At 39.3% G+C, this 25,971-nt stretch overlaps 3 non-coding genes across 3 annotated transcripts; 2 read left to right on the forward strand and 1 right to left on the reverse strand.

Annotated features, from left to right (window-relative positions):
• Nucleotides 1–368: 368 nt before the first annotated feature.
• On the reverse strand, nt 369–476 carry LOC148571700 (small nucleolar RNA R71). Its single transcript, XR_015909054.1, has one exon. It is a non-coding gene; the product is annotated as a small nucleolar RNA R71 (small nucleolar RNA).
• A 15,532-nt stretch (nt 477–16,008) lies between these two features.
• Nucleotides 16,009–16,116, forward strand: LOC148571701 (small nucleolar RNA R71). The gene has a single exon (XR_015908169.1). It is a non-coding gene; the product is annotated as a small nucleolar RNA R71 (small nucleolar RNA).
• An 8,139-nt stretch (nt 16,117–24,255) lies between these two features.
• On the forward strand, nt 24,256–24,359 carry LOC148571702 (small nucleolar RNA R71). Its single transcript, XR_015908981.1, has one exon. It is a non-coding gene; the product is annotated as a small nucleolar RNA R71 (small nucleolar RNA).
• Nucleotides 24,360–25,971: the final 1,612 nt, after the last annotated feature.

A 25,971-nucleotide genomic window follows, 5' to 3' on the forward strand; every position in this document is an offset into this window, starting at 1 on the left:
TTTCGAAAAAGAAGGAGACATGGCCGAAAATAATAATAATGCAAGGAAGATGCTTGGTGACTTCACTGCACCAAATTCCAACTTACATGGAAGAAGCATCTCAATCCCTACCATTGGAGCAAACAATTTTGAGCTAAAACCTCAATTAGTTTCTCTGATACAACAGAACTGCAAGTTTTATGGACTTCCATCAGAAGATCCTTTTCAGTTCTTAACTGAATTCTTGCAAATCTATGATCCTTTTCCCGTTTGCTGTAAGAGACAAAGCTAGAATATGGTTGGACTCTCAACCTAAAGATAGCCTGAACTCTTGGGATAAGTTGGTCACGGCTTTCTTAGCCAAGTTCTTTCCTCCTCAAAAGCTTAGTAAGCTTAGAGTGGATGTTTAAACCTTTAGACAGAAAGAAGGTGAATCCTTCTATGAAGCTTGGGAGAGATACAAGCAACTGGCCAAAAAGTGTCCTTCTGACATGCTTTCAGAATGGACCATCCTGGATATATTCTATGATGGTCTGTCTGAATTATCTAAGATGTCATTGGACCATTCTGCAGGTGGATCCATTCACCTAAAGAAAACGCCTACAGAAGCTCAGGAACTCATTGACATGGTTGCAAATAACCGGTTCATGTACACTTCTAAAAGGAATCCTGTGAGTAATGGGATGCCTCAGAGGAAGGGAGTTCTTGAAATTGATACTCTGAATGCCATATTGGCTCAGAATAAAATATTGACTCAGTAATTCAATATGATTTCTCAGAGTCTGAATGGATTGCAAGCTGCATCCAACAGTACTCAAGAGGCATCTTCTAAAGAAGAAGCTTATGATCCTGAGAACCCTGCAATAGCAGAGGTGAATTACATGGGGGAACCCTATGGAAATACCTATAATCCCTCATGGAGAAATCATCTAAATTTCTCATGGAAGGATCAACAAAAGCCTCAACAAAGCTTTAATAATGGTGGAAGAAATAGGTTTAGCAATAGCAAGCCTTTTCCATCATCCACTCAGCAATAGATAGAGAATTCTGAGCAGAATCCATCTAGCTTAGCAAATATAGTCTCTGATCTATCTAAGGCCACTCTAAGTTTCATGAATGAAACAAGGTCCTCCATCAGAAATTTAGAGGCACAAGTGGGCCAGCTGAGTAAAAGAGTCACTGAAACTCCTCCTAGTACTCTCCCAAGCAATACAGAAGAAAATCCAAAGAGAGAGTGCAAGGCCATTGATTTGACCATCATGGCCAAACCTACAAGGGAGGAGAGGGACGTGAATCCTAGTGAGGAAGACCTCCTGGAACGCTGAGTGACAAATAAGGAGTTTTCCTTTGAGGAATCAAAGGAATCTGAGGCTCATCTAGAGACCATAGAGATTCCATTGAACCTCCTTCTGCCCTTCATGAGATCTGATGAGTATTCTTCCTCTGAAGAGGATAAAGACATTACTGAAGAGCAAGTTACTAAGTACCTTGGTGCAATCATGAAGCTGAATGCCAAATTATTTGGTAATGAGACTTGGGAAGATGAACCTCCCTTGCTCACCAATGAACTAAATGCATTGGTTAGGCAGAAATTACCTCAAAAGAAATAGGATCCTGGTAAATTCCTAATTCCCTGTAACATAGGCACCATGACCTTTGAGAAGGCTCTGTGTGACCTGGGGTCAGGAATAAACTTAATGCCACTCTCTGTAATGGAGAAACTTGGGATCTTTGAGGTGCAAGCTGCCAGAATCTCATTAGAGATGGCAGACAACTCAAGAAAACAGGCTTATGGACTACTAGAGGACATGTTAGTAAAGGTTGAAGGCCTTTACATCCCTGCTGATTTCATAATCCTAGACACTGGGAAGGATGAGGATGAATCCATCATCCTTGGAAGACCCTTCCTAGCCACAGCAAGAGCTGTGATTGATGTGGACAGAGGAGAGTTGGTCATTCAACTGAATGAGGACAACCTTGTGTTTAAAACTCGAGGATCTCCTTCTGTAACTGATGAGCGGATAATTTATACGGTTTTTGGCATTATTTTTACATAGTGTTTAGTATGATTTAGATAGTTTTTAGTAGATTTTTATTAGTTTTTAATAAAAAATCACATTTCTAGACTTTACTATGAGTTTGTGTATTTTTCTGTGATTTTAGGTATTTTCTGGCTGAAATTGAGGGACTTGAGCAAAAATCAGATTCAGAAGTTGAAGAATGACTGCAGATGCTGCTGGATTCTGACCTCCCTGCACTCAAAGTAGATTTTCTGGAGCTACAGAACTCTAAATGGCGCGCTCTCAATTGCGTTGAAAAGTAGACATCTAGGGCTTTCCAGCAATATATAATAGTCCATACTTTATCCGAGTTTAGATGACACAAACCGGCGTTCAACGCCAGTTCCATGTTGCATTCTGGAGTTAAACGCCAGAAACAGGTTGCAAAGTGGAGTTAAACGCCAGAAATAGGTTACAAACTGGCGTTCAACTCCAAGAGAAGCCTCTTGATGCCAGGGCATTTTGGCCAGTTTCATTGACCTTTTCTTTACTGTTTTTAAGGTAGTTTCATGCATTTTCTTGGAAAATAAGCTAGTTTTGGGTTGATATTCACTTACATCTTGATTCAAGCATACATTGTGCACTTTACATGATTTCATGAGAATTTTGCATGAATTATATGATAAATTGGATGATGCATTATACCATAATTAAGAGCATGACTTTGATGCACTTTGTTTGATTGATTTCAAGACAAAAGAAGAAGAGAAGAAGCCACGTTAGTGGCTACGTTAGTTACACTAACATGGGCACTAACGTGGAAGGAAGGAAAGCCCCAACGTTAGTGAGAAAATTTAGTGGCATTAACTTTGAAGAGAGAAAATGGAGCCAACGTTAGTGACCCTTAACATTATCACTAACATTGGACCAAGCTCATGAGTGGCCACGTTAGAGTCCACGTTAACCTAGTTAACGTGGCCTCTAACGTTAAGAAGGAAGGGGGGAAGCCAACGTTAGTGACACTCAACATTGTCACTAACGTTGGCCAAAGCACATTAAGCCACATTAACTCCCACATTAACCTAGTTAACATGGAAGCTAATGTGAAGGAACAAAGTGGTCGACAACGTTAGTGACACCCAACATTGTCACTAACGTTGGAAGAACACAAGCCCCCAATGAGCCACGTTGACTCCCATGTTAACCTAGTTAACGTGGAAGCTAACGTGAAAAAAAAGAAGGTGATCGCCAACGTTAGTGACACCCAACATTGTCACTAACGTTGGAAGGAGCCACACATGCCACCATGAGCCACGTTAACTCCCACGTTAACTTAGTTAAAGTGGAAGTTAACGTGGCACCTGGCAGCCTGACCATGTCTTCTTCAAACACGCATAATTTGAGCCACAAAGCTCCAAATGATATGATTCTAGTGGAATTAGAAAGTAGGATTCCAGAGCTTTCCAAGCATATATGACACTACATGGTTGACACTAAATTTGAGGGAGAAAACCTGCCCCGAAAGTGCAATGATGAACATGGTATCAACCTGTATTAAGGTCAACTGACCTCTTCACCTTCCGAGAAGTGTAACTCGAGTTGTAGAGCTCCAAATGATGCGCTTCCAAAGGCATTGGAAAGTAGACATCCAGGGATTTCCAACAATATATAATAGTATGGGGTGAACACTAAGTTTGAGCTTCAGAAACTGGCAATAATGAAGCCCTGATCGCTAGCGTTATTGGCAATCAACATTTCCAGTAACGTTGGCATATATGCCAGCGACCATGTCCACTTTAAAGGAGCATAACTTGATCTACAGAGGTCCAATTGAGGTGATTCCAGTTACGTTAGAAGGCTAACATTCAGAGCTTTCCAACGATATATAATACTTTATAGTGGGCATGAAATTTGAGCACAAACAAGAGGCATCTTTTAAGCCCCAAAAACACCAACTGGGCAGCAAGTGCAACGTTAGCCACAATAACTTTAGCACTAACGCCACACTTGTAGAATTAGTGTGGCTAACTTTAGCACTAACTTTAGTACTTGGACCTCAACTTAACTCACTTCTCTCTCAAGTCCACTTCAAAGCTCAAGCAAGCACGCCCACAATTGTCAACCAAGGGCACAAGAAGCATCTAGAATAGGAATTTTCATTTAAGTGTAATTTGCTTTTAATTTCATTTGGTAATTTAGGAGAGCCTATATAAAGGCCTTAGTTTTTACATTCAAGTCATTCTGGAATTCTGGAGAATTGAAGGAAGGGGGAGAGAGTGAAGACCAATTCAAACTTCTGTGAATTGGCACACTCCAAGGGGAGTGGGTCTTCGGACCCCTCCCCTCAACCACTCTTCTTTCTTTTCTCTTCTTTTCTTCCTTAGGAGTAGTTTCATTTTAGTTGTAATTTTCATGTATGAATGTTAAATTTTCAATTTCAGTTTTTATCTTCATCTTTACTCTTCTGCACTTTCTTTCTTTTCTATTTTGGTAGAGCAATGATCAACTAACTCTTTATATTGGGTTAGAGAGCTCTATTGTGATTCAATGGATTAAGTGTAGTTCTTATTCTTCTTCATTCTTCTTTCTTTTCTCTTGATTTTACTTGAAAGCTTTCGATCTTCATCCAATTGGGTAGTTATCTTGGAAAAGAAACTATTCATACTTGGATCTCTTCTGAACCTTGGAAGAGGAATGAAGAGATCAAGCTAGAAATGCTTTCTCATGCTGGACCAAATTGGGTTTGGATGGGTATGTGACTATAACCCTCTCAATACTTGATTTGGGAAATGCATGTGGTATAATCAGTGACCATACTTCATCTCTTCTCATGAGCAATTGACCAAGGAATTGGCTATTGATCAAGATTTGAGAGATTGAATTTGTAATTCAATCAATTAAGACTGCCAAGGAGATCAATGAGTGCATTGATTGAGGAAGAGATGAAAATGAACTTGATCCGGAGGATTGCAACATCTCTTGATCCCAATGTTCATTTTATTTTTAGTTCTTACATTTACTTTTCTTGCCATTTTACTTTTCTGCACTTTATTGCTTTCTTTACTTTTCTATCAATTTACAATTCGTGCTGCTCATCATCCAAATCTGAACCGTCTAACTAGGATAATCAATTAACTATTGATTGCTTAATCCGTTAATCTCTGTGGGATTCGACCTCACTCTATTGTGAGTTTTACTTGACGACAATTCGGTACACTTGCCGAAGGAAGATTTGTTGCGAGACAAGTTTTCCGTGCATCACCTCTACACGTGTAAAGCTCAATGCTCAGCCCAAGCACACACCAAGTGGCCCCAGAAGTGGATTTCTGCATCATTTACTCATTTCTGTAAACCCTAGTAACTAGTCTGATATAAATAGGACCTTTTACTATTGTATTAGACATCTTTGATTAGTTTTATGCTATCTTAGACCTTTATGGGGGCTGGCCACTCGGCTATTCCTGGACCTTGTTCTTATGTATTTTCAACGGTAGAGTTTCTACACACCATAGATTAAGGTGTGGAGCTCTGCTGTTCCTCATGAATTAATACAAAGTACTATTGTTTTTCTATTCAATTCAAGCTTATTCCGATTCTAAGATATTCATTCGCACTTCAATATGAATGTGATGATCGTGACAGTCATCATCATTCCCAACCTATGAACGCGTACCTGACAACCACTTCCGTTCTACCTTAGATTGAATGAATATCTCTGGGATTCCTTAATTAGAGTCTTCGTGGTATAAGTTAGAATCCATGAATGGCCATTCTTGAGATCCGAAAATTTTAAACCTTGTCTGTGGTATTCCGAGTAGGATCTGGGAAGGGATGGCTGCGACAAGCTTCAAACTCGCGAGTGCTGGGCGTAGTGACAGACGCAAAAGGATTAATGGATCCTATTCCAGTATGATCGAGAACCGACAGATGATTAGCCATGCAATGACAGTGCATTGGACCATTTTCACTGAGAGGACAGGATGTAGCCATTGACAACGGTGACGTCTAACATACAGCTTGCCATAGAAAGGAGTATGAATGATTGGATGAAGACAATAGGAAAGCAAAGGTTCAGGAGGAAAAAGCATCTTCATACGCTTATCTGAAACTCTCACCAATGAATTACATAAGTATCTCTATCTTTAATTTACGTTTTATTTATATTTTAATTTTATTTTAATTATCAAATATCCATAACTATATGAATCTGCCTGACTGAGATTTGCAAGATGACCATAGCTTGCTTCAAGCCGACAATCTCCGTGGGATCGACCCTTACTCACATAAGGTTTATTACTTGGACGACCCAGTGCACTTGCTGGTTAGTTGTGCGAAGTTATAACAAAGAACTAAGATTATGAACGTACGTATTAAGTTTTTAGCGTCGTTACCAAGGAATGAACCGTCACAATTTCTGCACACCAGTAACCATGGAGAGTAAGCATGAAAAGCTTTTCTCACTGCAGAGTCAACCAAAGCCCCCACAGTCAAACTCTAAGTTTGGTGTTGGGAGGCCAAAACCAAACTCTAAATTTGGTGTTGAACCCCCACATTCAAACTCTAAGTTTGGTGTTGGGAGTTCCCAACCTTGCTCTGATTATCTGTGAGGCTCCATGAGAGCTCACTGTCAAGTTATTGACATTAAAGAAGCGCTTGTTGGGAGGCAACCCAATTTTATTTAATTATTTATGTTTGTTTCCTATTGTTATTTTATGTTTTTTTAGGTTGATGATCATGTGGAGTCACAAAAACTACGGAAAAATCAAAAACAAAATGAAAAATAGCTTTAAAAACAGCTCACCCTGGAGGAAGAACTTACTAGCGTTTAAACACCAGTAAGAAGCATCAAACTGGCATTTAACGCCAGAAAAAAACATCAAGCTGGCGTTAAACGCCAGAAACAAGCACCAGACTGGCGTTTAACACCAGAACAGAGCATGGAAGTGGCGTTAAACGCCAGAAACAAGCAGCAAGCTGCCATTTAACGCCAGACATGCATGCTAAGGGCGTTTTACATGCCTAGTTGGAGCAGGGATGTTAAGTCCTTGACCCCACAGGATTCCCACCTTTTCTTTTCTCCTCTTTTTATAACTCTTTTTCCCAAATACCCTTCACCAATCACCTCAATCACTCTTCCCCATCACCTCTTCACCACTCACATCCATCCTCTCTTCCTCATAAACCCCACCTACCTCCAAAATTTAAACTCTTTTCCCTCCCAAACCCAACCCTAATGGCCGAACCCTAAACCTCCTCCCACTCCTATATAAACCCCTCATTCCTTCTTCATTTTCACACAACACAACCCTCTCTTCTTCCCCTTGGCCGAATACACACCTCTCTCCCTCTCCTCTATTCTCTTTCTTCTTCTCCTTCTTTCTTTCTTCTTTTGCTCGGGGACGAGCAAACATTTTAAGTTTGGTGTGGTAAAAGCATCGCTTTTTGTTTTTCCATAACCATCAATGGCACCTAAGGCCAGAGAAACCTCAAGAAAGAGGAAAGGGAAGGCAATTGCTTCCACCTCTGAGTCATGGGAGATGGAGAGATTCATCTCAAAGGTCCATCAAGACCACTTCTATGAAGTTGTGGCCAAGAAGAAAGTGATCCCGGAGGTTCCTTTCAAGCTAAAAAAGAATGAGTATCCGGAGATCCGACATAAGATCCGAAGAAGAGGTTGGGAAGTTCTCATTAACCCCATTCAACAAGTCAGGATCTTAATGGTTCAAGAATTCTATGTAAACGCATGGATCACTAGGAACCATGATCAAAGTGTGAACCTGAATCCAAAGCATTGGCTTACCATGGTTCAGGGGAAATACTTAGATTTCAGACCGAAAAATGTAAGGCTGGCGTTCAACTTGTCAATGATGGAAGAAAACGCACGCCCGTACACTAGAAGGGTCAACTTTGATCAAAGGTTGGACCAAGTCCTCATGGACATATGTGTGGAAGGAGCTCAATGGAAAGTTGACTCAAGAGACAAGCCAGTTCAATTGAGAAGACTAGACCTTAAGCCTGTAACTAGAGGATGGTTGGAGTTTATTCAACGCTCAATCATTCCTACTAGCAACCGGTCTGAAGTTACTATAGACCGGGCTATCATGATCCATAGTATCATGATTGGGGAGGAAGTGGAAGTTCATGAAATTATACCTCAAGAACTCTACAAGGTGGCTGACAAGTCTTCTACTTTGGCAAGGTTAGCCTTTCCTCACCTCATTTGCCACCTCTACAATTCGGCTGGAATTGACATAGAGGGAGACATCCTCATTGAAGAGGACAAGCCCATCACTAAGAAAAGGATGGAGCAAACAAGAGATCATGGACCTCAACAAGAGCATGAGGATGTTCCTCACCATGAAATCCCTGAGATACCTCAGGGGATGCACTTTCCTCCACAAAACTATTGGGAGCAAATCAACACCTCCCTAGGAGAACTAAGTTCCAACATGGGACAACTAATGGTGGAACACCAAGAGCACTCCATCATCCTCCATGAAATTAGAGAAGATCAAAGAGCTATAAAGGAGAAGCAACAAAGACAAGGAAGAGACATAGAGGAGCTCAAGAGCATCATTGGTTCTTCAAGAAGAGGAAGACGCCACCCTCACTAAGGTGGACCCGTTCCTTAATCTCCTTGTTCTTATTTTCCTATTTTTCATTTACTATGCTTTATGTTTATGTTTGTGTCTTAATACATGATCATTAGTATTTAAGTGTCTATGCCTTAAAGTTATGAATGTCCTATGAATCCATCACCTCTCTTAAATGAAAAATATTTTAATTACAAAAGAACAAGAAGCACATGGTTTCGAATTCATCCTTGAAATTAGTTTAATTATTTTGATGTGGTGACAATACTTTTTGTTTTCTGAATGAATGCTTGAACATGTCTTTTGAAATTGTTGTTTATGAATGTTAAATATGTTGGCTCTTGAAAGAATGATGAAAAATGAGACATGTTATCTGATTATCTGAAAAATCATAAAAATGATTCTTGAAGCAAGAAAAAGCAGTGAAGAACAAAGCTTATAGAAAAAAAATGCAAAAAAAAAAAAGAGAAAATGCGAAAAAAAAGAAAAAGAAAAAGCAAGCAGAAAAAGCCAAAAGCTCTTTAAACCAAAAGGAAAGGGTAATAAAAAGGATCCAAGGCTTTGAGCATCAGTGGATAGGAGGGCCTAAAGGAATAAAATCCTGGCCTAAGCGGCTAAACCAAGCTGTCCCTAACCATGTGCTTGTAGCGTGAAGGTGTCAAGTGAAAACTTGAGACTGAGCGGTTAAAGTCGAGGTCCAAAAGCAAAAGAAGACTGTGCTTAAGAACCCTGGACACCTCTAATTGGGGACTCTAGCAAAGCTAAGTCACAATCTGAAAAGGTTCACCAGTTATGTGTCTGTGGCATTTATGTATACGGTGGTAATACTGGAAAACAAAGTTCTTAGGGCCACGGCAAGACTCATAAAGTAGCTGTGTTCAAGAATCAACATATTGAACTAGGAGAATCAATAAAACTATCTGAATTCTAAGTTCCTATAGATGCCAATCATTCTGAACTTCAAGGGATAAAGTGAGATGCCAAAATTATTCAAGAGGCAAAAAGCTACTAGTCCCGCTCATTTGATTGGAGCTAAGTTTCATTGATATTTTGGAATTTATAGTATGTTTTCTTCTTTTTATCCTATTTTATTTTCAGTTGCTTGGGGACAAGCAACAATTTAAGTTTGGTGTTGTGATGAGCGGATAATTTATACGCCTTTGGGCATTATTTTTACATAGTTTTCAATATGATTTAGTTAGTTTTTTGTATATTTTTATTAGTTTTTAAATAAAAATTACATTTCTGTACTTTACTATGAGTTTGTGTGTTTTTCTGTGATTTCAGGTAATTTCTGGCTGAAATTGAGGGACTTGAGCAAAAATCAGATACAGATGCTGAAGAAGGACTGCAGATGCTGTTGGATTCTGACCTCCCTGCACTCAAAGTGGAGTTTCTGGAGCTGCAGAAGTTTAAATGGTGCGCTCTCAATTGCATTGGAAAGAAGACATCCAGGGCTTTCCAGCAATATATAATAGTCCATACTTTACCCGAGTTTAGATGACGCAAACTGGCGTTCAACGCCAGCTCTCTGCCCTATTTTGGAGTTAAATGCCAGAAACAGGTTGCAAAGCAGAGTTAAACGCCAGAAACAGGTTACAAATTGGTATTTAACTCCAAAAAAGACCTCTGCACGTGAAAGCTTCAATGCTCAGCCCAAGCACACACCAAGTGGGCCCGGAAGTGATTTTCTGCATCATTTACTCAATTTTGTAACCCTAGTAACTAGTTTAGGATAAATAGAACTCTTTACTATTGTATTAGGGAGTCTTTTTTCCTATTTTCAAATTCATATGCCATTTTATGGAGTGTAGAAACTCTACCGTTAAAAATACATAAGTGAAAGGTCCAGGCATGGCCGAGAGGCCAGCCCCCATAACGTGATCAATAGATCATAAGGTAATCCAAAGATGAACAATGGATTAAAACTGAGACCAAAGATGGTCAAAAAGACGTCTAATACAATAGTGAAATGTCCTATTTATAATAAACTAGCTACTAGGGTTTACATGAGTAAGTAATTGATGCATAAATCCACTTCCGGGGCCCACTTGGTGTGTGCTTGGGCTGAGCTTGAGTGTTGCACGTGTAGAGGTCCTTCTTGGAGTTGAACGCCAGTTTTTGTGCCAGTTTGGGCGTTCAACTCTGGTTTTGGCTCCTTTTCTGGCGCTGGACGCCAGATTTGGGCAGAAAGCTGGCGTTGAACGCCAGTTTACATTATCTATTTTTGGCCAAAGTATGGACTATTATATATTGCTGGAACGCCCTGGAAGTCTACTTTCCAACGCAATTAGAAGCGCGCCATTTCGAGTTCTGTAGCTCCAGAAAATCCACTTTGAGTGCAGGGAGGTCAGAATCCAACAGCATCAGCAGTCCTTCTTCAACCTCTGAATCTGATTTTTGCTCAAGTCCCTCAATTTCTGCCAGAAAATACCTGAAATCACAGAAAAACACACAAACTCATAGTAAAGTCCAGAAATGTGAATTTAACATAAAAACTAATGAAAACATCCCTAAAAGTAACTAGATCCTACTAAAAACATACTAAAAATAATGTCAAAAAGCGTATAAATTATCCGCTCATCACAACACCAAACTTAAATTGTTGCTTGTCCCCAAGCAACTGAAAATCAAATAGGATAAAAAGAAGAGAATATACTACAAATTCCAAACTATCAATGAAACAGAGCTTCAATCATATGAGCGGGACTTATAGCTTTTTGCCTCTTGAATAGTTTTGGCATCTCACTTTATCCATTGAGGTTCAGAATGATTGGCATCTATAGGAACTCAGAGTTCAGATAGTGTTATTGATTCTCCTAGTTCAGTATGATGATTCTTGAACACAGCTTCTTTATGAGTCTTGGCTGTGGCCCTAAGCACTTTGTTTTCCAGTATTACCACCGGATACATAAATGCCACAGACACATAACTGGGTGAACCTTCTCAGATTGTGACTCAGCTTTGCTAAAGTCCCCAATTAGAGGTGTCCAGGGTTCTTAAGCACACTCTTTTTTTGCTTTGGACCTTGACTTTAACCGCTCAGTCTCAAGTTTTCACTTGACACCTTCACGCCACAAGCACATGGTTAGGGACAGCTTGGTTTAGCCGCTTAGGCCAGGATTTTATTCCTTTAGGCCCTCCTATCCACTGATGCTCAAAGCCTTGGGATCCTTTTTATTTCCCTTGCCTTTTGGTTTTAAGGGTTATTGGCTTTTTGCTCTTGCCTCTTGGTTTTAAGAGCTTTGGCTTTTTCTGCTTGCTTTTTCTTTTTCTTATTTTTTTTTCGCCTATTTATATTTTTTTTTCTGCAAGCTTTGTTCTTTGCTGCTTTTTCTTGCTTCAAGAATCATTTTTATGATTTTTCAGATTATCAAATAACATGTCTCCTAGTCATCATTCTTTCAAGAGCCAACATATTTAACATTTATGAACAACAACTTCAAAAGACATATGCACTGTTCAGGCATTCATTCAGAAAACAAGAAGCATTGTCACCACATCAATATAATTAAGCTAAGTTCAAGGATAAATTCAAAACTCATGTACTTCTTGTTCTTTTGAATTAAAACATTTTTCATTTTAAGAGAGGTGATGGATTCATAGGACATTCATAACTTTAAGACATAGTTACTAACTACTAATGATCATGTAATGAAGACACAAACATAGATAAACACATAACATAGAAAACGAAAAACAGAAGAAATAAGAACAAGGAATGAATCCACCTTAGTGATGGTGGCATTTCCTTCTTGAGGAACCAATGATGTCCTTGAGCTCTTCTATGTCTCTTCCTTGTCTTTGTTGCTCCTCCCTCATTGCTTTTTGATCTTCTCTTATTTCATGAAGCATGATGGAGTGCTCTTGATGTTCCACCCTTAGTTGTCCCATATTGGAACTCAGTTCTCCTAGGGAGGTGTTGATTTGCTCCCAATAGTTTTGTGGAGGAAAGTGCATTTGAGGCATCTCCGGGATCTCATGGTGATGATCTTCATACGCCTCTTGAGCTCCATGAATGGCTTCTCTTGCTTGCTCCATCTTTTTCTTAGTGATGGGCTTGTCCTCTTTAATGAGGATATCTCCCTCTATGTCAATCCCAGCTGAATTGCATAGGTGGCAAATGAGGTGAGGAAAGGCTAACCTTGCCATCGTGGAGGACTTGTCAGCCACCTTGTAGAGTTCTTGAGGTATAATCTCATGAACTTCCACCTCTTCTCTAATCATGATGCTATGGATCATGATGGCCCGGTCTATAGTAACTTCACACCGGTTGCTAGTGGGAATGATTGAGCATTGAATGAACTCCAACCATCCTCTAGCTACAGGCTTGAGGTCCAATCTTCTTAGTTGAACCGGCTTGCCTTTGGAGTCAATCTTCCATTGAGCTCCTTCTACACATATGTCCATAAGGACTTGGTCCAACCTTGTGTAGGGGCGTGCGTTCTCTTCCATGTTTGGCAAGTTGAACGCCAACCTCACATTCTCCGGACTAAAATCTAAGTATTTCCCCCGAACCATTGTAACATAGTTCTTTGGATCCGGGTTCTTACTTTGATCATGGTTCTTGGTGATCCATGTATTAGCATAGAACTCTTGAACCATTAGGATGCCGACTTGTTGGATGGGATTTGTTAGAACTTTCCAACCTTTTCTTTGAATTTCATGTCGGATCTCCGGATACTCATTTCTTTTGAGTTTGAAAGGGACCTCAGGGATCACCTTCTTCTTGGCCACAACATCATAGAAGTGGTCTTGATGGGCTTTGGAGATGAACCTTTCCATCTCCCATGACTCGGATGTGGAAGCTTGTCTTCCCTTTCCCCTTTCTAGAGGATTCTCCGGTCTTAGGTGCCATCAATGGTAATGGAAAAACAAAAAGCTTATGCTTTTACCACACCAAACTTAGAATTTTGCTCGCCCTCGAGCAATAGAAGAATGAATAGATGAAGAAGAAGAAGAAATGGAGGAGAGGGAGAATGGGGAGTGTTTCGGCCAAGAAGGGTGTAGAGGGGTGTGTTGTGTGAATTTGATGAAGAATGGAGGGCTTTATATAGGGAAGGGAGGGGGGGTTAAGGTTCGGCCATATGGGTGGGTTTGGGTGGAAAATTGGTTTTGAATTTTTGAAGGTAGGTGGAGTTTATGAGGTAGGTTTATGGGGAAGAGTGGATGGATGTGAGTGGTGAAGAGGTGATGGGGAAGAGTGTTTATGGGGTTGTGTGAAAGAAAGTGGTGAGAAGAAGTGAATGGAGGTAGGTGGGGATCCTGTGGGGTCCACAGATCTTGAGTGGATCCTGTGGGGTCTACAGATCCTTAGTAGATCCTGTGGGGTTCACAGATCCTGAGGTGTTCAAGGATTTACATCCCTGCACCCATTAGGCATGTAAAAATGCCTTTGCACACAACTCTGGGCGTTCAGCGCCAGGTTGGTGGCCATTTTGGGCGTTCAACGCCCATTTGTGTGCCATTTCTGGCGTTGAACGCCAGAACCATGCCTGTTCTGGTGTTCAGCGCCCAGAAGCTGCCCATTTTGGGAGTTCAGCGCCAGAACCATGCTCTGTTCTGGCGCTGAACGCCAGACAGATGCTCCTCCAGGGTGTGATTTTTCTTCTGCTGTTTTTGATTCCGTTTTCAATTTTTATATTTATTTTGTGACTCCACATGGTCATGAACCTACAAAGACATATAACTAAGAAAAATATAGTTAGATAAATAAAAATTGGGTTGCCTCCCAACAAGCGCTTCTTTAATGTCAATAGCTTGACAGTGGGCTTTCATGGAGCCTTACAGATGTTCAGAGCATTGTTGAAACTCTTCAACACCAAACTTAGAGTTTGGATATGGGAGTTCAACACCAAACTTAGAGTTTGACTGTAGGGGCTTGGGTTGACTCTGCTTTGAGAGAAGCTTTTCATGCTTCCTCTCCATGGTTGCAGAGGAAGATCCTTGAGTTTTAAATACAAGGGAGTCCTCATTCCATTGAAGGACTAGTTCACCTCTGTCAACATCAATCACAGCTCTTGCTGTGGCCAGGAAAGGTCTTCCTAAGATGATGGATTCATCCTCTTCCTTTCCAGTATCCAGGACTATGAAATCAGCAGGGATGTAAAGGCCTTCAACCTTTACTAACACGTCCTCTACTTGTCCATATGCCTGTTTTCTTGAATTGTTTGCCATCTCTAATGAGATTTTAGCAGCTTGCACCCCATAGATTCCCAGTTTCTCTATTACAGAGAGGGGCATGAGGTTTATTCCTGAACCAAGGTCACACAGAGCCTTAAAGATCATGGTGCCTATGGTACAAGGTATTATGAACTTCCCAGGATCCTGTCTCTTCTGAGGCAATGTCAGTTGATCCAGATCACTTAGTTCATTAATGAACAAGGGAGGTTCAACTTCCCAAGTATCAATGCCAAATAATTTGGCATTTAGCTTCATGATTGCACCAAGAAACTTGGCAGTTTGCTCTTCAGTAACATCCTCATTCTCTTCAGAAGAGGAATACTCATCAGAGCTCATGAAGGGCATAAGGAGGTTCAAGGAATCTCTATGGTCTCTAGATGAGTCTCAGATTCCTTTGGTTCCTCAGAGGGAAGCTCCTTATTGATCACTGGATGTCCCAGGAGGTCTTCCTCCTTGGGATTTGCGTCTTCCTCTCCCTCTTTGGGTTCGGCCATGGTGCTTATGTCAATGGCCTTGCACTCTCCTTTTGGATTCTCTTCTGTATTGCTTGGGAGAGTACTTGGAGGGATTTCAGTGATCCTTTTACTCAGCTGGACCACTTGTGCTTCCAAATTTCTAATGGAAGACCTGGTTTCATTCATGAAACTCACAGTGGCCTTAGATAGATCAGAGACTAGATTTGCTAAATTAGAAGCATTTTTTTCAGAGTTCTCTGTCTGTTGCTGAGTGGATGATGGAAAAGGTTTATTATTGTTAAACCTGTTTCTTCCACCATTATTAAAGCCATGTTGAGGCTTTTGATCCTTCCATGAGAAATTTGGAAGATTTCTCCATGATGAGTTATAGGTGTTTCCATAAGGTTCACCTAAGTAATTCACCTCTGCTATTGCAGGGTTCTCAGGATCATAAGCTTCTTCTTCATAAGAAGCCTCTTGAGTACTGTTGGATGCAGCTTGCATTCCATGCAGACTCTGAGAGATCATATTAACTTGCTGAGTCAATATTTTATTCTGAGCCAATATGGCATTCAGAGTATCAACTTCAAGAACTCCCTTCTTCATAGGCGTCCCATTACTCATAGGATTCCTTTCAGAAGTGTACATGAACTGGTTATTAGCAACCATGTCAATGAGTTCTTGAGCTTCTGCAGGCGTTTTCTTTAGGTGAATGGATCCACCTGCAGAAGTGTCCAGTGACATTTTTGATAGCTCAGATAAACCATCATAGAATATATCCAGGATGGTCCATTCTGAAAGCATGTCAGAAGGACACTTTTTGGTCAACTGTTTGTATCTTTCCCAAGCTTCATAGAGGGATTCACCTTCTTTCTGTCTGAAGGTTTGAACATCAGCTCTAAGCTTGCTCAGCTTTTGAGGAGGAAAGTACTTGGCTAAGAAAGCCGTGACCAGCTTATCCCAAGAGTTCAGGCTGTCTTTGGGTTGAGAATCCAACCATAATCTAGCTCTGTCTCTTACAGCAAAAGGGAAAAGCATGAGCCTGTAGACTTCAAGATCTACTCTATTAGTCTTAACAGTATCACATACCTGCAAGAATTCAGTTAAGAACTGAAAAGGATCTTCAGATGGAAGTCCATGAAACTTGCAGTTCTGCTGCATCAGAGAAACTAATTGAGGTTTTAGCTCAAAGTTGTTTGCTCCAATGGCAGGAATGGAGATGCTTCTTCCATGTAAATTGGAATTAGGTGCAGCAAAGTCACCAAGCATCTTCCTTACATTATTATTATTTTCGGCTGCCATCTCCTCTTCCTGTTCGAAAATTTCTGAAAGGTTATCTCTGGATTGTTGTATTTTAGCTTCTCTTAGTTTCCTTTTCAGAGTCCTTTCAGGTTCTGGATCTACTTCAACAAGAATGTTCTTGTCCTTGCTCCTGCTCATATGACAAAGAAGAGGGCACAGAAAAAATAATAATAATAATATGGATCCTTTATACCACAGTATAGGGATCCCTTTGTGAGTGGAAGAAGATGGGGAGACAAAGAATGTAATATAATGGAAGAAACACAACTGTGAGGAGGGTTGAGATGTGAGATGAGATGTTAGTAGATGAATAAATAAATAGAATAAGATGAGAGAGGGAGAATTTTCGAAAAATATTTTTGAAAAAGAGTTAGTGATTTTCGAAAATGGTTTCTAAAAAATGTTAGTATTTTTCGAAAATTTTTAAAATCAAAAATAAAAATAAAAATAATTAGTTAATTAAAAAGAAATTTTTGAAAAAGAGGGAAGATATTTTCGAAAATGAGAGAGAGAGAGTTAGTTAGGTAGTTTTGAAAAAGTTAAGAAACAAACAAAAAGTTAGTTAGTTAGTTGAAACAAATTTTGAAAAGATAAGAAGTTAGGAAGTTAGAAAAGATATTTTGAAAAAGATAAGATGAGAAGATATTTTTGAAAAGATATGATAGAAATTAGTTTTTGAAAAAAGATTTGATTTTTTAAAATCACAATTAATGACTTGATTCATAAGAAATCACAAGATATGATTCTAGAATTTAAAGTTTGAATCTTTCTTAACAAGCAAGTAACAAACTTCAAATTTTTGAATCAAAACATTAATTGATTATGTTATTTTCGAAAATTTGATATAAAAATAAGAAAAAAATTTTTGAAAAATATTTTTGAAATTTTCAAAAATAACTAAGAATTTTGAAAAAGATTTGATTTTTGAAAAAGATTTTGAAAAAGATAAGATTTTCAAATTGAAAATTTGATTTGACTCATAAGAAACAATTTGATTTTTTTTTTTTAAAAATTTTTGAAAAAGTCAATCCAAATTTTCGAATTTGATGAGAGAAAAAGGGAAAGATAATTTTTTTTTATTTTTGAAATTTTTATTAAAAACATGAAAATGATGCAATGCATGAAAATTTTTGGATCAAAACAATGAATGCATGCAAGAATGCTATGAATGTCAAGATGAACACCAAGAACACTTTGAATGCCAAGATGAACATTATAGACACAATTTTGAAAAACTTTTAATGCAAAGAAAACATGCAAGACACCAAACTTAGAATTCTTTAATGCTTAGACACTAAGAATTCAAGAATGCATATGAAAAACAACATACAACACAAAACAAAAAAATCATCAAGATCAAACAAGAAGACTTACCAAGAACAACTTGAAGATCATGAAGAACACTATGAATGCATGAAATTTTCGAAAAATGCAAAATGCACATGCAAATGACACCAAACTTATGACATGACTCATGACTCAAACAAGAACACAAAAAATATTTTTGATTTTTATGATTTTCTAAATTTTTTTGTATTTTTTTCGAAAATTATTTGAAAAACAAAAATAAGGATTTCAAAATTTTTAATATGAATTCCAGGAATCTTGCCATGTTAGTCTTAAAGCTCCAATCAAAGGGTCAAGTATGGCTTATGATGCACATAAACTAGTTATGCTACGATTTAGGAAATTGCACGATCGGCAAAATTCCTTCCGGCAAGTGCACCGGTTATCGTCAAGTAAAAACTCACAATAGAGTGAGGTCGAATCCCACAAGGATTGGTTGAATGAGCAATTCGGATTAGAAGTGTGTTCTAGTTGAGCGGAATCAAGATTGAGATGAGTATTGCGGAATGTAAAATTGGCGGGAAAAGTAAATGACAAGAAATTGAAATGGCGGAATCTTAAATTGCATGAATTAAAGAACAGAAACTAAATTGCTGAAATTAAAAGGGAATGGGGGTGATTGCATGAATTGAGTGGCAGAATGTAAAGAGAAAGTGGAAATCAGAAATGGGGAATTCATTGGGTTATAGGAGATATTGAGATCTCCGAATCAAAACATGTTTATCTCTTCCTCAACCAATGCGTTCATTGAATTTTGCTTGGCAATCTTATATGATTGGATCCCAATCCCTTGGCTCACCAATTCTCTCTAAAAACAAACAAATTCCCAATCCCTTGGTTTAAATGTTCATAAGAAGAGATGATGCTTGATCACTGATTATACCACACAGTTTCATGAACCACAATTTGGTAGGATTACATGTCACAATATCCATCCAAACCCCAATCCAATTCACTGTGAGAAAGCTTCTCTAGCATGAATCCTCCATTCCTTTCCCAAGGTTCCGAAGGATTCCAAGTATGAGTAGTTTCTTTCCCAAGACAACTACTCAATGGAATTAGATCGAGAAGCTTTCTAACAAAATTCAAGAGAAAAGATTGAAGAAGAAGATAAACTATTATTGATTCATTGAATTACAATAGAGCTCCCTAACCCAATGAAAGGGGGTTTAGTGAGTCATAGCTCTGAATTCAATTACAAAGAAAATGAAAACTAGCTAAAAGTGAAGTAAAAGTAAAAGGTCCTTTCTAACTTAAATTCTATCCTATTTATACACTTTCTATATTGAGCTTCAGTTGTGCTTCTTGGGCTTTGAGGCCTCTCCTTGCTTTCCTTTTGCCTTGGGTTTATGATCCATAATCTTGATGAGGCTGTTGATCCAAATTCTGTAACATTCATTGAGCCAACTTAGTGATAATCAAATAATGACACATGACTCAATAAATTGAGATTTCAAACTCATCAATCCTTCAGGCCCAATCCCATAAACCATGATATTCAATTGGGTTTCATACCAGAGTAAGTTTAAGTTATTGTTTGTGCTCAAAGAGTAACTTAAACCGCAAGATTATTGGCCCAGAAACCTTTTCCAAGAGTGGCGTTTAAGTTGCAGTTTAAGCTTAAACTGCAGCTTAAACGCCAGATACTTCCAGTGAGGCCTTTTGTAGAAGCACGTTTAAGCTTCAGTTTAAGGTTAAACTGAAGCTTAAACGTGGATAAAGGAAGGGCAGCCCTGGAGGTCGAACACGTTTAACCTCCAGTTTAAGGTTAAACTGGAGGTTAAACGTGGAAAAGGAAGGAGGCATCCTGGAGGTCGAACACGTTTAACCTCCAGTTTGAGGTCAAACTGGAGGTTAAACGTGGAAGCTTAGAATGGTAGCCCTGGAGGTGTCGAACACGTTTAACCTCCAGTTTGAGGTCAAACTGGAGGTTAAACGTGGAAATGGAGAGAGCAACCCTGGAGGAGAAAGGCTGTCGAACACGTTTAAGCTCCAGTTTGAGGTCAAACTGGAGCTTAAACGTGGAAATGGCTCCCTGGTGCTATTCCCACTTCTGGCGTTTAACCTCCAGTTTGAGGTCAAACTGGAGGTTAAACGTGGAACTCCTTCCTGAGTGGCATTGTCATTCTGGCGTTTAACCTCCAGTTTGAGGTCAAACTGGAGGTTAAACGTGGAATGCTTCTTTGGTGAGACTTTTCATTCTGGCGTTTAACCTCCAGTTTAAGGTTAAACTGGAGGTTAAACTTCCATTCCAGCATTCCTTAGCCTTCATGATTCTGGCGTTTAAGCTCCAGTTTAGGCTTAAACTGGAACTTAAACTCCACATGTGATATTCAAGCTTCCTTTATTGATTTTGTTGCTTCCTTGCTTAGCCTCTTCTTCCCTGAAATCATCCAAACAAATGCATCAAAGTCTTGCAACATTTCATGAGAAATCTTCCATTCATAGCATTCAAGTAATATAACTAAAACTCATGGAAATTGCATCAAATTCATATTGTTTGGATGGTTCATTGCTTTGTTCTTCATTTAACCATTTTTGGTTACTTTAAGCTCAAGAAAATGCATAAAACAACTAAAACTAACAGAAAAATGCTAGTGAAACTAGCCTAAGATGCCTTGGCATCACAACACCAAACTTAATACTTGCTTGTCCCTAAGCAAGTCCTGAGTTATTTAAGAAGAAAGTATGAAACAGAAAGCAATTACATTGGCTATATTAGCAAGCATTTGAAGTTCCTCAGAAGGGTTTTATGCAGAAAGTTGCAGCATCACTTTTTCATACTTATCAGGTAAGATTATCACTTTTTCATTGCATCCATCAAACACTGCTATGGCCTCTTGTTATTTTTATGTCTTTGGCACTTTTCTCTTCTTTGTTTTTCTTTTCTTTTTCTTAGAGCTTCTTTTGCTCCTTGTTTGCTTAGTGTCATGTGTTGCACAAGCCTTTGGCATTTTCTTTTTCTTATCAGTGCACTACACATATCCACTTTAGGCATTTTAGTTCACATTTCTTCTTGAGACATTGGTGCCCAGCACCTCTTTGTGTGACTAAATGTTTTGTATTTAGGTTGCTCTTGATAATGGACTTTTGGTTGATAATCCCGGGTTAGTTAACCCAAGTTACCAAGTGTTGAAACACTCCTCAGAACCTATTCATCCAAGCATATCCTTAATACATAAACACCACAGGCATTTGTCTCAGAAGTTCAAACCATTGGTACCTAGCTTATTTTCTCAATTTTTTTTGCTTTTTGGTTGCCCTTTTTCAGTGTCTTTTTCTTTTTCTTTTTCTTTCTTTTTCATGGCCAAAGACATTTATTCATCAAGATCCATAGACAGTTTTCAATTTCTACACAAAGAATGATAATTCTACACTCTAATTCTAGTGATCTGACTAAACAATCAAGCATGCATACCACCACTTAATTCTACTTGATTTGTCACTAATTTAGCCAAGTTACTTTTGTTCAAACTTTTCTTTTATTTTTGGAAACAGAACAAGCATGGCAAGCACTCGTTTAAGAAGGTGAAGTTATATCCAAACATCTAGGCATTCACTTTATTCAAAGCAATAAACAGACACTCATACTAAAAAAAAAAAACTCCACATTCCAGAAAGATTCAACATTTACAGTTTAAACCAGAACACGCATGCTTTTGTTTGCCCTTTTTAAAGAATTATCAAGGAACAATACCACCTTGTGAAATTCCTTGTTTTCTCTTTGTTGTCAGGAAACAATTTGATTTCTCCTTCTTCTCCTAAATGTTGCTTCATGCTTTAAGATTCTTGTTTCCTTTCCTGCAAAGAGTGATGAAGTTGCTTGCTTCTCAAGCACTTGAGTGGTTAGCTCAACTATGTGTGGGTAAGTATCGGAGTCTTAGGTTGGTGTGTGAACACCAAACTTAGTCTCCCACTTACTTCTCTGTTCTTTGAATCCTTGAGTTCTCTTGGAATGAAGTTGCTACTAAGGGTTTTAAGCATTTCTGTGACTGCTTAGAATAGTTGTTCCTTTCATATAATTCAAAGGTTGTTGTGTTCAGTTGATCTTTATGGTGGAACACCAAACTTAGAGTCACACATTCCCCTTTGAATTATTGATCCATGAATTCATTGTTTGGTGTGAAACACCAAACTTAATTCTTTGCAATGCACAGAAACTACTTCACCCTTTTTATTGAAACAAATAAAAGAAACAGCAACAAGGTATTACCTCAGGTTGGGTTGCCTCCCAACAAGCGCTTCTTTAACGTCACTAGCTTGACGGTTGTCCCTTGTTAGGGTGGATTGTAGTGCTTGACGTCTTCTCCTCTCACTATGAAAACGTCCCCGCTTGATTCATTCATGACCTCTAAATGTTCCATAGAAAGAATTTTTCTGATTGTGAACACTTGAGGGAGCTGGGAAGGGATGGTTTTGAGGCCAGGTGGGATTGGCAGATAATGACTTGATATGACGTTGTCTCCCGGAGAAAAACCTTCAGTGGGAATTTTCTTGTTCCTCCACCCTCTTGGCAATCTCCCTATCACTCTTCCCTTTCTCTTGAGGATTTCTTCATTGACCCTTATGTCAGGAGGATCCTTCTGATCTGTTTCCACTGATTTTTGTGGCTTTAACTCTTGCAACTCTTGTTTGCCTTCCAAGGACTGTTTTAGAGTTTCAGCTGCTGGATTACTTTCCTCCAAACACAGATGGCTTCTATCATCCTTAGGCTTTTCAGGTTCTGGTTCAGGCTCAGATGCAGGTTTGAAAACTTTGAAAATGAGCTGTTCATCATGTATTCTCAGAATTAGCTCTCCTTGTTCTACATCTATGAGCGCTCTAGTAGTGGCTAGAAATGGTCTGCCCAGAATGATAGGGTGTAAGTAGCTTTCCTCCATGTCCACAATGACAAAGTCTGTGGGGAAGTAATAATCCCCCACTTTCACCAGCACATTTTCAACTACCCCTTCAGCTTGCTTCTGAGTTTTGTCAGCCAGTTGTATGATTACATCAGTGGATCTCACCTCATTCAGTTGTAGCCTTTTCATAAGAGTTAGAGGCATCACATTTATGCCAGCTCCTAGATCACAGAATCCTCTGTCAATTTTTGTTTCCCCTATGATGCAAGGGATATGAAAACTTCCTGGGTCCGTTTTCTTAGAGAGTGTGTCCTTCTTGATGAGAGCACTGCATTCTTTGTTCATGGTTACCGTTTGTCCTCCCTTCAAAACTCTTTTCTTGCTTAACAATTCCTTTAAATACTTGATGTGTGTAGGCATTTGATGGAGAATCTCAAGAAAGGGAATATTGACATGGAGAGAGTTAAATGTCTCTAGAAACCTTGAATAGGTTTTCCTTTTTTCACCTCCTCCTAGCCTCTGGGGAAATGGTGCTTTTGGTTGGTATATTTCCAGCATGCCTTTTTGCAGTTCCTTGGCTTGCTCAGTTTCACCTTCCTGCTTAGCTTCTTCCACACCTTCCTTCAAGATTTCTGGCTCCTGCTCTGAGGGCCTGATTCCTTCTTCTTCTGAGACTTCCTTCAATATGGTGATGGCCTTGCATTCTTCCCATCTTACTCTCTTTTGTTTCCCTTTAGGATTCTTTTCTGTGTCACTAGGGAACACTGCAGTTGATTTGGGTGCCTGTTGAGATAGCTCTCCTACTTGAGATTCCATCCTCTTGAGTTTTTCACCATGGTTTCTTAAGGTAGTTCTCACATCATCCCTGAAGCTCTTCAATTCAATTATGTCTTGACTCATGGTTGCCATCATTCCTTCTATCCGGTTTAATTGATCTTGAAATTGTTGGTTCGGATTAGGTTGGGTAGGTTGATTAATTTGGCCATGATATGGTGGTTGGGAGTAAGTGTTTTGTGTGGCTTGGTATGATCTTTGGTTGGAGTTTTGGTATGTGGAATTGTTATGTTGGTTGTGGTTGTAAGGTTTGTGGTTTTGTGGTTGGGTTTGTTGGTTTCCCCACCCAAAGTTTGGGTGGTTTCTCCAGCCTGGGTTGTAAGTGTTGGAATGTGGATCATATGATTGCCTTTGTTGGTTTCCCACATAGTTGGCCTCATCCCAATCACCTCCTTCAATGCTTACTTCCTCTTGATCTTGTGTGTGTATTGCAGCCACTTGCTTTGTTTCTAATTGCCTGGTAAGCTCTGCTAGTTGCTTGGCAAACACCTTGTTTTGGGCTAGAATTGTATCAACATGGTTCAGCTCCATGACTCCCTTAGTGTTGTGCCTTTCTGATGCATAGTAGTACTCATTCTCAGCCACTGTCTCAATCACTTCAATGGCCTCTTCCACAGTCTTTTTCCTGTTCAATGAACCTCCTGATGAATGGTCTACAGCCTTCCTTGATTCATAAGAGAATCCATCATAGAAAATGTGCAATTGCACCCAGTCATGGAACATGTCTGGTGGGCATTTCCTTGTCAAGTCCTTGAATCTCTCCCATGCCTCGTAGAGAGTTTCACCATCTTGTTGTCTAAAAGTTTGAACCTCAGATCGAAGCCTATTGACCTTTTGTGGGGGGTAGAAACGTGCCAGAAACTTGCTTTCCACCTCATCCCATGTTGTTAGACTCCCCCTTGGGAATGATTCCAGCCACTTAGCTGCTTTGTCCCTAAGTGAAAATGGGAACAAAAGCAGTTTATAGGCATCTTCCTGGACTCCATTGGACTTCACAGTGTCACAAATTCTCAGGAATTTTGTGAGATGTTGGTTGGGATCTTCATTAGCACTCCCACCAAATGAACAATGATTCTCCACAAGTGATATTAGCTGTGGCTTGAGCTCAAAATTGTTGGCCTGAATGGGTGGTTTCTGGATGCTACTACCACAATTCCCAGAGGTTGGGTTTATGTATGAACTAAGAACCCTCCTCTCAGGAATGGCATGGTTTCCATCAGCTCTCTCATGGTTGTGAACTTCTCTATCCATGTTGAGATCTAAAGCTTCCTCAAAATTGTCCTCATATTCTCCTTCAGATTCCTCTTCTCCCACTACTCTCTTCCCTCTTGCTTCCCTTCTCAGTCTATGAAGGGTCCTCTCTGGTTCGGTATATGGAGGAGTTGATGTCTCTCCTCTCCTACCTGTCATACAAGAACACAGCACAGGCACAAACAAGTGAAATACTCTTGGTTAATGGAAGAGTATGGTTAGAGCAATTGAGGAATTAATTCAAACAGTTAGTGAGTCAGTGAGTTAGTTGCTTGAATTTAAAGGCATAAAGAAAGAAAGCATGTAACCGAGTGCAGAAATTAAAATTCAACAAGTAACTTGAACAGAATTAACAAAGCAAGAGAAAATTGCTCAATCTAGTTAGCTTCCAATTGGAGAATTGTCAATCGAAAACCAATCCCCGGCAACGGCGCCATAAACTTGATGCACATAAACTAGTTATGCTACGATTTAGGAAATTGCACGATCGGCAAAATTCCTTCCGGCAAGTGCACCGGTTATCGTCAAGTAAAAACTCACAATAGAGTAAGGTCGAATCCCACAAGGATTGGTTGAATGAGCAATTCGGATTAGAAGTGTGTTCTAGTTGAGCGGAATCAAGATTGAGATGAGTATTGCGGAATGTAAAATTGGCGGGAAAAGTAAATGACAAGAAATTGAAATGGAGGAATCTTAAATTGCATGAATTAAAGAACAGAAACTAAATTGCTGAAATTAAAAGGGAATGGGGGTGATTGCATGAATTGAGTGGCAGAATGTAAAGAGAAAGTGGAAATCAGAAATGGGGAATTCATTGGGTTATAGGAGATATTGAGATCTCCGAATCAAAACATGTTTATCTTTTCCTCAACCAATGCGTTCATTGAATTTTGCTTGGCAATCTTATATGATTGGATCCCAATCCCTTGGCTCACCAATTCTCTCTAAAAACAAACAAATTCCCAATCCCTTGGTTTAAATGTTCATAAGAAGAGATGATGCTTGATCACTGATTATACCACACAGTTTCATGAACCACAATTTGGTAGGATTACATGTCACAATATCCATCCAAACCCCAATCCAATTCACTGTGAGAAAGCTTCTCTAGCATGAATCCTCCATTCCTTTCCCAAGGTTCCGAAGGATTCCAAGTATGAGTAGTTTCTTTCCCAAGACAACTACT

This window comes from Arachis ipaensis, chromosome B3 (assembly GCF_059453495.1).
Source record: "Arachis ipaensis isolate K30076 ecotype BB chromosome B3, ASM5945349v1, whole genome shotgun sequence".
Classification (NCBI taxonomy): Eukaryota; Viridiplantae; Streptophyta; class Magnoliopsida; order Fabales; family Fabaceae; genus Arachis; species Arachis ipaensis.